The 12,115-nt window shown below is 46.1% G+C and overlaps 2 protein-coding genes and 1 long non-coding RNA gene across 7 annotated transcripts in view; 2 read left to right on the top strand and 1 right to left on the bottom strand.

The window, feature by feature from the left end:
- The window catches only part of LOC143715301 (NACHT, LRR and PYD domains-containing protein 3-like), a 113,052-nt gene that overhangs the window by 59,599 nt on the left and 41,338 nt on the right, over positions 1 to 12,115 (top strand). The gene's annotated exons all lie outside the window — the stretch shown is intronic.
- chordc1a (cysteine and histidine-rich domain (CHORD) containing 1a) overlaps positions 1 to 12,115 on the top strand; it is a 155,807-nt gene that overhangs the window by 117,904 nt on the left and 25,788 nt on the right. The window lies entirely within an intron of this gene.
- LOC143715370 (uncharacterized) lies at positions 1,802 to 10,405 on the bottom strand. The gene is made up of 2 exons (XR_013195732.1): positions 10,343 to 10,405; positions 1,802 to 2,985 (listed from the first exon to the last, which is right to left on the bottom strand). It is a non-coding gene; the product is annotated as an uncharacterized LOC143715370 (long non-coding RNA).

Below are 12,115 nucleotides of genomic sequence, written 5' to 3'. Positions count from 1 at the left end.
GGGTGATGTCCCAGTGTGAAACCCTTAACATACAGGTCCTTCTCAAAAAATTGGCATATTGTGATAAAGTTCATTATTTTCCATAATGTAATGATAAAAATTAAACTTTCATATATTTTAGATTCATTGCACACCAACTAAAATATTTCAGGTCTTTTATTGTTTTAATACTGATGATTTTGGCATACAGCTCATGAAAACCCAAAATTCCTATCTCAAAAAATTAGCATATCATGAAAAGGGTCTCTAAACGAGCTATTCACCTAATCATCTGAATCAACTAATTAACTCCTAAACACCTGCAAAAGATTCCTGAGGCTTTTAAAAACTCCCAGCCTGTTTCATTACTCAAATCCGCAATCATGGGTAAAACTGCCGACCTGACTGCTGTCCAGAAGGCCATCATTGACACCCTTAAGCAAGAGGGTAAGACACAGAAAGAAATTGCGGCGTGGCATGGAGGCAATCGGTCTGTGGCACTGCTGAGGTGTTATGGAGGCCCAGGATGCTTCGATAGCGGCCTTATGCTCATCCAGAGTGTTGGGTCTTGCGTCTCTCAACTTTCTCTTCACAATATCCCACAGATTCTCTATGGGTTCAGGTCAGGAGAGTTGGCAGGCCAATTGAGCACAGTAATACCATTGTCAGTAAACCATTTAACAGTGGTTTTGGCACTGTGAGCAGGGGCCAGGTCGTGCTGAAAAATGAAATCTTCATCTCCATAAAGCTTTTCAGCAGATGGAAGCATGAAGTGCTCCAAAATCTCCTGATAGCTAGCTGCATTGACCCTGCCCTCGATAAAACACAGTGGACCAACACCAGCAGCTGACATGGCACCCAAGACCATCACTGACTGTGGATACTCCAGTCCTGCTTCTCTGTAGCCCAGGTCAGGCGCTTCTGGCGCTGTTTCTGGTTCAAAAGTGGCTTGACCTGGGGAATGCGGCACCTGTAGCCCATTTCCTGCACACGCCTGTGCACGGTGGCTCTGGATGTTTCTACTCCAGACTCAGTCCACTGCTTCCGCAGGTCCCCCAAGGTCTGGAATCGGTCGTTCTCCACAATCTTCCTCAGGGTCCGGTCACCTCTTCTCGTTGTGCAGCATTTTTTGCCACACTTTTTCCTTCCCACAGACTTCCCACTGAGGTGCCTTGATACAGCACTCTGGGAACAGCCTATTTGTTCAGAAATTTCTTTCTGTGTCTTACCCTCTCGGTTGAGGGTGTCAATGATGGCCTTCTGGACAGCAGTCAGGTCGGCAGTCTTACCCATGATTGCGGTTTTGAGTAATGACACAGGCTGGGAGTTTTTAAAAGCCTCAGGAATCTTTTGCAGGTGTTTAGAGTTAATTAGTTGATTCAGATGATTAGGTTAATAGCTCGTTTAGAGACCCTTTTCATGATATGCTAATTTTTTGAGATAGGAATTTTGGGTTTTCATGAGCTGTATGCCAAAATCATCAATATTAAAACAATAAAAGACCTGAAATATTTCAGTTGGTGTGCAATGAATCTAAAATATATGAAAGTTTAATTTGTATCATTACTTTATGGAAAATGATGAACTTTATCACAATATGCTAATTTTTTGAGAAGGACCTGTAGGCATATGATGAATGATTCAGATTTGTTTGGTTTCATTTTATTTCATTAAAACATGACATAGCATTTATTATTTTTATATATTTATATATATATAGCATGACATATATACATCTATTATAAAAAAAATGAATTTATGTGAAAATTAATACAATAACATAACATTTATACACTAAAAAAAATCAGACACTCATATTACATTTATATTTACATACATTTAATTTACAATTAAAACAATTCATTAATGGATTAAGTACAAGAGTGTGGGAACATTTGTGTGTGTTTGTGTGTGCGTACGTGCGCACATGCATGTGGTGGTGGTGATGATTAGAGAGTAGGTATGTCCGTTCCATAAATAAAATCAGAAAGAGATCCCATTTGTTTGTGTGTGTGTGTGTGTGTGTGTGTGTGTGTGTGTGTGTGGTGGGGGGATGTATAGATTTACTTTAGTTTCAGGTACGTTTCCATATATGTGGCAAAATAAAATATATCAAGTTTACCTTTCATTTCACTGATCAGCGACTCGTCAAGCCAAATTCGCTCTACTGTGAGGTCACTTTGTGTGGATGTAATGAAATCACACCATTTTAAACCAGTTATGGCTAACTGGCCTTGCACTTGCCAGAAATACTTGTGATTTTTTTTTAGTTTGGCCTGACCACCAATAAACTTTACATGTGTAACCTCTGTTATACTGTTAACATCTGGGCATTTCACTTCAGCTAACCCAAAGGGTGGATTTGCAGTGGGATCATTCACTTTGGCATCAGGGCTAGCACCGAGGTAAGGCGCATCAGGATTCACAACGAAACCAGAAGGACGACACTGACATTGCAAAGGTCACTGTACTGTTGTAAAACTTCTGGCTCAAGGTCAATACCCCTTTTCATGGCAGGTGTTTGCCTTACCCCCTTTATGATCCTGGCTGCCAGAGCCTGACTAGATGACTCCCCTCTAACGCTACAAACTTCGCCGAATCTACTGGAAGTTAGGCGGGGCTGTCGGACTTCCTTCCACAAAGGATTCTCCGACTGCCCCCTTGTATTCTCTTCGATGATACTTGCACATTCACGGGTTAGTTCTAAACTCTGTATCTGATAAAACTGATGACAATTGGGGACAAAATGTAGATGCCGTTCTAATGTTAAGCCACTAATTAATGGAAGTTGGGGGAATGAGGGAGCTTCTGGATGCTTAATGATTTCTCGGGGTATTATTGGTGTGCACTGATAAGAAAGAACTGAACCTCGAGGGACCAGTCCAAATTTAGAGTCCACTAAAGTCAGGTCAGAGAGGCCGTATAAGATTTTGCAAATGCCAGGTTGTGGCTGATGGTTGCGTAGTTGGGCTCCAACTGACAACACCGTCGGGTCAGGAAGGGGTCCTAAAAACACAAGTAACAGAAACCATTCATCAGTTAATAACTCCCAATGATTTACAAGCGACAGTGTAGCTAATCTGATATAAAGAACTATCTGCATGTTCTCATTTAAAAATTGCTGATGTTATTGGACTTTCAGCAATAGTAATAATGAATAATCGGATTCAGGTTTAATCATAACATAGTACAGACATTATCTTAATTCCATAATGTGCTTAAACTACTCGGTTACTCACGTAACCTCAGTTCCCTGAGTTAGGGAACGAGTATTGCGTAGCTATACGCAGTGGGGGAAACTCCTTTTCCTCGATTTACTGAAGCCTTTATGTAAAGCGCATTTGCAGCTGCACAGCTAGAACATGAGCGTCTGGCTCGCTCATAGGCTGCGCTGCGGCAACTGCACATCCAATGGCGCAGGCGCCTCTGACGTGCAACCAATGAGATCACTCTGCGTCATACACGTCAGAGCCCGCCAAGGGGGCGTGACCTCAGTCTATAATAGTCCCCGAATTCGCCATTATAGCAGGTTTAACGACTGAAGCGACAACTTGCCATGTTACTATAGTGCGGCTGGCTACGCAATACTCGTTCCCTAACTCAGGGAACTGAGGTTACGTGAGTAACCGAGTAGTTCCCTTTCGAACGGTCACTTCGTATTGCGTAGCTATACGCAGTGGGGACGCCATGCAAAACGCCGCACTGAGTAACTGGCTGCCACTGCAACTCAGGCCCCTGAGCATACAGAACAAGCCATAACCGCATAATTATGTATAAATAGACCAGACACCGTCAGGTCTAAAATAGTACACATCAGTTAGAAATAACCCAACATACTACACCAATGAACCCAGACACTGTCGGGGTTATTGGTATATGAACATATAACCAGTCAAGTGGGTTTATATATGAAATTATAACCGGCCAAAGCAGGTTTTATATATGTATGGAATATAACCGGCAAAAGCGGGTTTTATATATGTCATATAACCGGCCAAAGCGGGTTTTATATATATGTAAATATAACCGGCAACAGCGGGTTTATGCATGAATACAACCAGCCAGCAGCGGGTTTTATATATATATGTGAATGTGATAGTGCACAGTAATATATGACAAGACCAGCCACCGACGGGTCTTAATCATACCGAAAGCACCTTCGCCTGCAGGGAAGGCACTTCCCTATTATAGAAACTCATAAATGTGGAAGGCGAGGACCAGCCGGCCGCATCACAAATATCACTAATGGGAATGCCAGATGACCAAGCCCATGACGAGACATACCTCTGGTCGTATGGGCCTTGATACCTATAGGGCAAACTTGACCCGCTGCGGTATAAGCCATAGAAATAGCATCCACTATCCATCTAGACAGTCTTTGCTTAGTGACTGGATCCCCCTTGGATCTACCACCAAAGCAGACAAAAAGCTGTTCTGATTGTCTAAAAGACGCAGAAAGCTCCCGATAGATTCTCAGCGCTCAGACAGGGCAGAGAAGATTAACCTCTCCATCCTCTGCAGAAGGAGGGAGGGCTGATAATGTCACCACCTGTGCTCTGAACAGTGTTGAGAGCACTTTAGGAACGTAACCATGTCTGGGCTTGAGGATGACTCTGGAGTCATCTGGACCCAACTCCAAACATGCAGGGCTCACAGAGAGCGCCTGGAGATCTCCCACTCGTTTGATAGATGCCAACGCCATAAGGAGAGCGGTCTTCAGCGAGAGGGTTTTTAGATCAACCGATTGGAGCGGTTCGAAAGGCGGACCTTTCAGAGCCCCCAGGACCGTGGAGAGGTCCAGAGGCGGCACAGACGGAGGCCTGGAGGGGTTCATTCTCCTCGCACATTTCAGGAATCTTACGACCAGGTCGTTTCTTCCCAGTGACTGGCCAGCCGTCAGAACATGATGTGCTGCTATGGCTGCCACATACACTTTGAGCGTGGACGGGGAGCAACCCGCGTCCAGCAGCTCCTGTAAGAATGAGCGAACCACTGATATCACACATGACTCTGGGTCAGCCTGATTTTTCGAGCACCAGCTGGAAAAACCTGACCATTTTGAAGCATACAGGCGCCGAGTCGACGGGGCCCTGGCTTCAGATATAGTGCTTAAAACCTTCTCAGGAATGTCCTTGGGTACCCGTTGAGGGGCCAAACATGAAGGGCCCATAAATCGGGTCTCGGATGCCACAATGTCCCGTTCACCTGTGTGAGGAGGTCTTTCCTCAGTGGGACAGGCCATGGGATTGTGTCCGATAACTGAACTAGTTCCGGGAACCACGATCTGGTTTTCCAGAGAGGGGCCACCGGAAGGACTGGGCACCCGCTCTCTCTGACCCGTTTGATGACTTGTGGAATCATCGAGACGGGGGGGGGAAAGGCATAAAAGGGACGGTTGGGCCAGACATGGGCCAGCGCGTCCCTGTTCTTCGAGAAGAACAATTTGCAGTGGGTGTTGATTCTCGAGGCGAAAAGGTCGATTTCGGCCTCGCCAAACACCTTCCATATTAGACTGACCGTCTGTGGGTTCAGGGACCACTCGCCGAGGGGAGTGTTGTCCCATGAAAGCATATTCGCGCCCACATTCTGGACGCCCGGGATATGCGCTGCTCTCAGAGAGCTCAGGTTGGTTTGTGCCCATATAGAGGAGGTCTCTCGCCATCGCATGCAGGTTCCCTGACCTGATGCCCCCCTGGCGATTCATGTAGGCCACCACTGACGTATTGTCTGTGCGGACTAAGACGTAGTGACCTCTGAGGTTCGACAGAAATGCCTTCAGGGCCAACCCAACTGCTTTCATCTCCAGACAGTTGATATGTAAGCTCTGCTCCGTGCTCGACCAGAGGCCGGATGCAGGCATGCCCTCGTGCAGCGCTCCCCAACCCAGGTTGGACGCATCTGTAAGAACCACTTTCCTCCTGGAAATTGTTCCCATTGTCACCCCCTCGTGGTCCCAGTTCTGAGCCCGCCAGGGAATCAGGGTTCTTAAACAACCGTGATTCACCATAACGCGCAAGCTGCCTGACTGCCATGCATGAGTTGGCCCACAGCGTTTCAGCCAATGCTGCATCGGGCGCATGCGCAGTAATCCCATGCGGAGTACTGGCGATGCTGCTGCCGTGAGACCAAGCAGTTTCTGAAATTTCTTCAGTGGCGCGCGCTCGCGCAATCTGAAAGTGCCTGCAAGCGCTCGCACTGAGAGCGCGCGCTCTGTGTGAGTCACGCTGTCATAGCTCTCGAGTCTAAAACTGTGCCCAGAAAGATCATGCTCTGGCTGGGGGTTAGTTTGCTTTTTGAAACATTGATTGTGAAACCCAGGCATTTTAGATGGCCGAGAATCAAATCCCTGTGAGCTAATAGCTCGATTCTCGACTGTGCCCGCACCAGCCAGTCGTCGAGATAATTTAACATGCGCACTCCCTGAAATCTCAGAGGAGAAAGCGCTGCATCCATACACTTCGTGAATGTACGGGGTGCCAACGATAGACCGATCGGCAGAACGGTGTATTGATAAGCCCGGCCCTCGAAGGCGAATCTCAAGAATGGCCTGTGACGAGGATTTATTTGAATGTGAAAGTAAGCATCTTTCAGATCCATTGTGACAAACCAATCCCCCGGGCGCACTTGCGCAAGGATATGTTTGATAGTTAACAATTTGAACAGCCGTCTCATGAGAGCTTTGTTCAAATGTCTCAAATCTAGAATGGGTCTGAGACCGCCGTCTTTTTTCGGAATCAGAAAATAGCGGCTGTAAAAACTCATATTTTTTAGCGCGGGGGGGACTAATTCTATCGCCCCTTTTGCTAATAGATTTTGTACTTCGGTGCGAAGCACGTGACCCACGTTGCTTCTCACCGAAGTCTCGAGAACCGCCTGAAATTCCGGGGGTCTGCGAGCGAATTGGAGCGAGTAACCTCGCTTTATAGTGTTTATGACCCAACTCGACACATCGGGGATAGCTTGCCAGGCTAGAACCCGTGTGGCTAGGGCTTGACACACTGATTGGGGCTGGTCGCCTAACGTAGGGGGACCTGATACCCTTATATTGTGATTTGTGCACACATTGAGTATTGGACTGACTGTACAAGCATTTGCGTGTGGGGAAGTCAGTGTTACAACGGGGGAGGGGCCACCTAGTGAAGGGGGACCGTGAACCCATATATTGTGATTTGTGCACACATTGAATGTTGGACTGACTGCACAAGCATTTGCGTGTGGGGAAGTCAGTGTTACAACAGGGGAGGGACCGCCTAGTGAAGGGGAACCGTGAACCCATGTGTTGTGCTTGTGAAACTGATAGCAAAACATTTTGAACGGCCGTCTCATGAGAGCTTTGTTCAAATGTCTCAGATCTAGAGTGGGTCTGAGGCCGCCGTCATTTTTCGGAATTAGAAAATAGCGGCTGTAAAAACCCGTATGTTTTAGCACAGGGGGGACTAATTCTATCACCCCTTTTGCTAATGAATTCTGTACATCGGTGCGAAGCATGTGACCCACGTTGCTTCTCACCGAAGTCTCGAGAACCGCCTGAAACTTTGGGGGTCTGCGAGCGAATTGGAGCGAGTTGCCTCGCTTTATAGCGTTTATAACTCGACACATCGGGGATAGCTTGCCAGGCTATAACCCGTGTGGCTAGGGCTTGACACACTGATTGGGACGGGCCGCCTAACATAGGGGGACCTGATGCCCTTATATTGTGATTTTTGCACACATTGAGTGTTGGACTGACTGTACAAGCATTTGCGCGTGGGGAAGTCAGTGTTACAACAGGGGAGGGGCCGCCTAGTGAAGGGGGACCGTGAACCCATATATTGTGATTTGTGCACACATTGAATGTTGGACTGACTGCACAAGCATTTGCGTTTGGGGAAGTCAGTGTTAAAACAGGGGAGGGGCCGCCTAGTGAAGGGGGACCGTGAACCCATATATTGTGATTTGTGCACACATTGAATGTTGGACTGACTGCACAAGCATTTGCGTGTGGGGAAGTCAGTGTTAAAACAGGGGAGGGGCCCCCTAGTGAAGGGGGACCGTGAACCCATATATTGTGATTTGTGCACACATTGAATGTTGGACTGACTGCACAAGCATTTGCGTGTGGGGAAGTCAGTGTTACAACAAGGGAGGGGCCGCCTAGTGAAGGGGGACCGTGAACCCATGTGTTGTGCTCGTGTGCTTTATTTGGGTCGCCGTGAAAACGGCGTTTGTTTGCAAAGACGCGCTCACTGCTGCGGGCCTGTTTACAATAATAAAATCCCCAGCCGCCTGAACTGTACAGGGGGCTGTGGGAAGTTTTGCTGGCTTCTTTGAGGGTGGTCCGGCAAGCGCGGGACACGTGCCCTCTCTTTCCTTTGCGTGCTAGGACGGCTTTGGCGGGAAGCGTTCGGCATCAGCCGCAGGGCGGGGCTGAGAGGCCTGTTTCGCGGGCTTTGCTGGTCGGTGCCAGCTAGCACGGTTAGTTCCACTCGAGCTCGAGGTCCGCGACGGCCTGTGTTAGGATCCGAAGCATTTCAGCGTCGGAGTTAGTCCTGCCTCGATGGGTCCGCCGAAAGAGACGAGGCCCGCCACGTGGTGGTGGGGGGGCGCTGATCTCCCTCGAACGGGACCGGAGATGACTGAGCTGGAGTGAGTGAAGCACGCGGGGACGTGGCCGGCGTGCATTCACAAACGTCCGTGCTCTCTGGATGCCGTTGGCTGCGGCGCTTCTTCTTCCTCGGCTGAAGTAGGGCCGGAGAAGGGAGCGCGGGTGATGCGGCGCCGCCGTCTCGAGAGAGAGCTAACGTTAGCCGAGTTCGCAGCACGGAGATAGGCATGCACGCGCAGGCCGCACATCCGCCGACAGAGAGTGCATTCTCTGCGTGGTAGAGTCCCAGGCATGAAATGCAGCTCGCGTGTTCGTAGGCCTCGCATAACACGAGGCATATGGAACAACGCTGATACAGATATAAACACATAATAAACAGATATTGAAAAGGATATCGCCGGATAGCCACAGGAGAGACGGCGTCAGGAGAAACACGGTTGAGATGTGTAGTCTGCTGAACTGTAGCTCGCTCAGGCTGAAGGCTTGTTCGACGGCGAAGGCTCAATAAATGGTCGGAGACGTGAAGTTTGTCGCTGAAGGAGTAAAATCTGCTATAATGGCGAATTCGGGGACTATTATAGACTGAGGTCACGCCCCCTTGGCGGGCTCTGACGTGTATGACGCAGAGTGATCTCATTGGTTGCACGTCAGAGGCGCCTGCGCCATTGGATGTGCAGTTGCCGCAGCGCAGCCTATGAGCGAGCCAGACGCTCATGTTCTAGCTGTGCAGCTGCAAATGCGCTTTACATAAAGGCTTCAGTAAATCGAGGAAAAGGAGTTTCCCCCACTGCGTATAGCTACGCAATACGAAGTGACCGTTCGAAAGGGAACAACAATATTGCTGGCCATAAACTGAGAAAGTGCACATCTGGTGTGCGATACCTCGAGATGTCCTAGACGCGGCGCTAAGGATGTTTACATTATATCTTCAACTAGTTGAAATGTTCCTCCTGTAAATATATTTCCCTTTCAAATGCGCATTCTGATTAATACATACATTTATTTCCAAACTAACCTGACGAAGTCCAGTGCTCGTCTTCTCATTAACAGCGTTTTTCTCTTACTGATCATATTTCATACCGGGTGAATTTACAATCCTAAACAGAATTTTACCAATTTTTTTCTGATAAACATGGTTAAAATATGGCTGATTTTTGGTTACCATGATTTAACTATTAACGTGTTGTTTTATTTTGTATTTTATTTGTAGTAAAACCATGGTCTATTATCGTAAGAGCAGTATGAAAATAGATGAATGAATGTCTTAAACTGCCGTAAAGAAATGTAACGATCCTACAAATTGAATTCATCTTAACAGGCTAACAGTGCGACGAATTTTGGAATAAACGTGTGAATTACATACAGTGAAATGAAAAATGACTGAAATATTTAATAAAAATAAATAAAAATATCAGTGCTCATACACACTGCAGCGTTGTGGTCACTATTTAGACGAGCACTGACGTGGGGTGAAATTTTCACGCATGTTTAAGAGCCATGGCTTATGTTAGATTAAAAACCTACAAGTTCCTTTGAGTTTGAAAAATTATGTACACAGTAATCATCAAAATATCTCTTCTCCTGTCTCTTAAAATGAACACCCGCAGGATGATTTACAAATCTGGACATTTTCAGAGGCGTTTATTCAACTAGATGTTAACAAAAGCAAATTGAAAATACATAACCGGAAGAATCGATACACTGCTTCGACGAGCACTTCCAGTAATCAATTCTGCCGTGATAAAAGTCTATAAGTAAATTACCGTAATTAAAACTTACCAGCGTAAGCGCGATACAGAGTAGATTTGACACTACTGCGTCCTAGCGCCTTTGGCTTTCATATTGTAGGTGTACATCCTATGCAGGCAACCGCTGCTCTGCAAAATAGAAGGAAACAAATGTATACTGAAATGTGATGTGTGAGTAATTCTAGAATTGCATGTATGGCTATATCTGAGGGACCCAGACAAATCTTATATTACCATGTGAACAATTCATATGGATGAGGTATAGGATATGGATACACTGTGCAGAAATATCTACACCAGAATAAGTATTCCAACAGTGTGCACGTACAAACTTTAAAGACACAACTTGCATCAAACTTACCTGTGTCCTTGGATGGTGCCATGATTGAAGCACACCGGTGCAGGACAGTGGGGTTGGCACAGTTTTCAGCCCCATGGTGCTGTAGTGAGCCGTTTGAAACAGGAGTGCAACCACATGGTTGCATAAAGCCATTCCTACAGCACACGAGCAGGAGCATCCATTTAAGTCCACAGGTCTAACGGCATGCAGCACAATCTAGAAATGGAGAACATTTACTTGAGGGAAAGTTTGGATGTTTAGCCTATACAGTAATTAGCATTTATTTGACACTAGGAACATTATTGTGAAACTAGGTTGAACAAAATTAAGGCAACAGCCGAACAAAAAAAAAAAAGGTACAGATCTGCAACAGCAGATATATGGAACAACAAAAAGAGCATCTGCAACAGCAGAAGAAACAAAAACATACTGATCAAATGCACCTGAACCTTTGTAGGTCTGAAACCATGCTCTATTCACTACACATTACAAGTTTGGGGTAATTTGGTACTGTAGCACTGTCTGGATCCGAACTGTAAATCTGATGAAATCCATCAAGGATCAGAAAGATTAGGCTACTATCTACATGATGTTCTGTTGATAAACAAAAGACTACAGAAAGCCAGTAACGCATGTTGACAAGCAAGTTAGGAACTAGAGCATGATTTCGGCCTGAACTTCCTGATTATCAATGTAACCTGAAGTGTATGTGGCTCTTCATTCTTTCGCATAGAACGGTAGCAGCTCGCCTGCACTACCACTTCCTCACTCACTAAATCTGACACTGCATTAAAAGGGGGAAATAGTCACACATCATACTGAAAAAGGATTAAATGTTTAACCACATACAACTTAACCTTTGGCTGTGATTCTTAAAATGCCGCAACGGCATTTCGGAACGTTAATGTAGCCAAAGTGAACATCAAAACATCGGGCCATTGACGTTAGCTAGAGGTTACCTCCTCAGGCAAAAGTTTAATGACCACTGACATACTCAAGTGAAAGCAAAAAAGTAACATTGTTCGAATTATTCAAATAGGATACGCTGTATTTGAAGTGAACCTATCTAACAAGCTGACGAATAGCTTACTAAACATAACAAGCTAACGATAACTCACCAACAGAACAGAATTCAAGCTACTTACCTCTATAATTGAAGACAAAATTCTCGTAGAAGAACTTGTATCCTTTCTCCAACTTGGATGATTTTACCGTTGAGTGTTCATTCACGAGTCGCACCACATCGTCTTGGCCAACTTTTGGGAGATGCGAGAGCGAAGTTGTCCAGCGATTACAGGCAGCCATTTCGAACGCAATAACCGGAAGACGCAGTACACTGCTTCAGCTATTTTTGACGGCTACTTCCGGCGTTCTATTGTGATGCAATAAAGGCCTATAACGAATTCATAGAGGGGCATGTAACGAGTTGAATTAGGTAGGCTACTGCTCCTTTAAGGTGGAACG

Source organism: Siphateles boraxobius, unplaced genomic scaffold (assembly GCF_051911475.1).
Source record: "Siphateles boraxobius isolate OS27281-9 unplaced genomic scaffold, OSU_SipBor_1 6, whole genome shotgun sequence".
Classification (NCBI taxonomy): domain Eukaryota; kingdom Metazoa; phylum Chordata; class Actinopteri; order Cypriniformes; family Leuciscidae; genus Siphateles; species Siphateles boraxobius.
The sequence above is the reverse complement of the archived record's forward strand: the minus strand, read 5'-3'. Positions and strand labels throughout refer to the sequence as shown.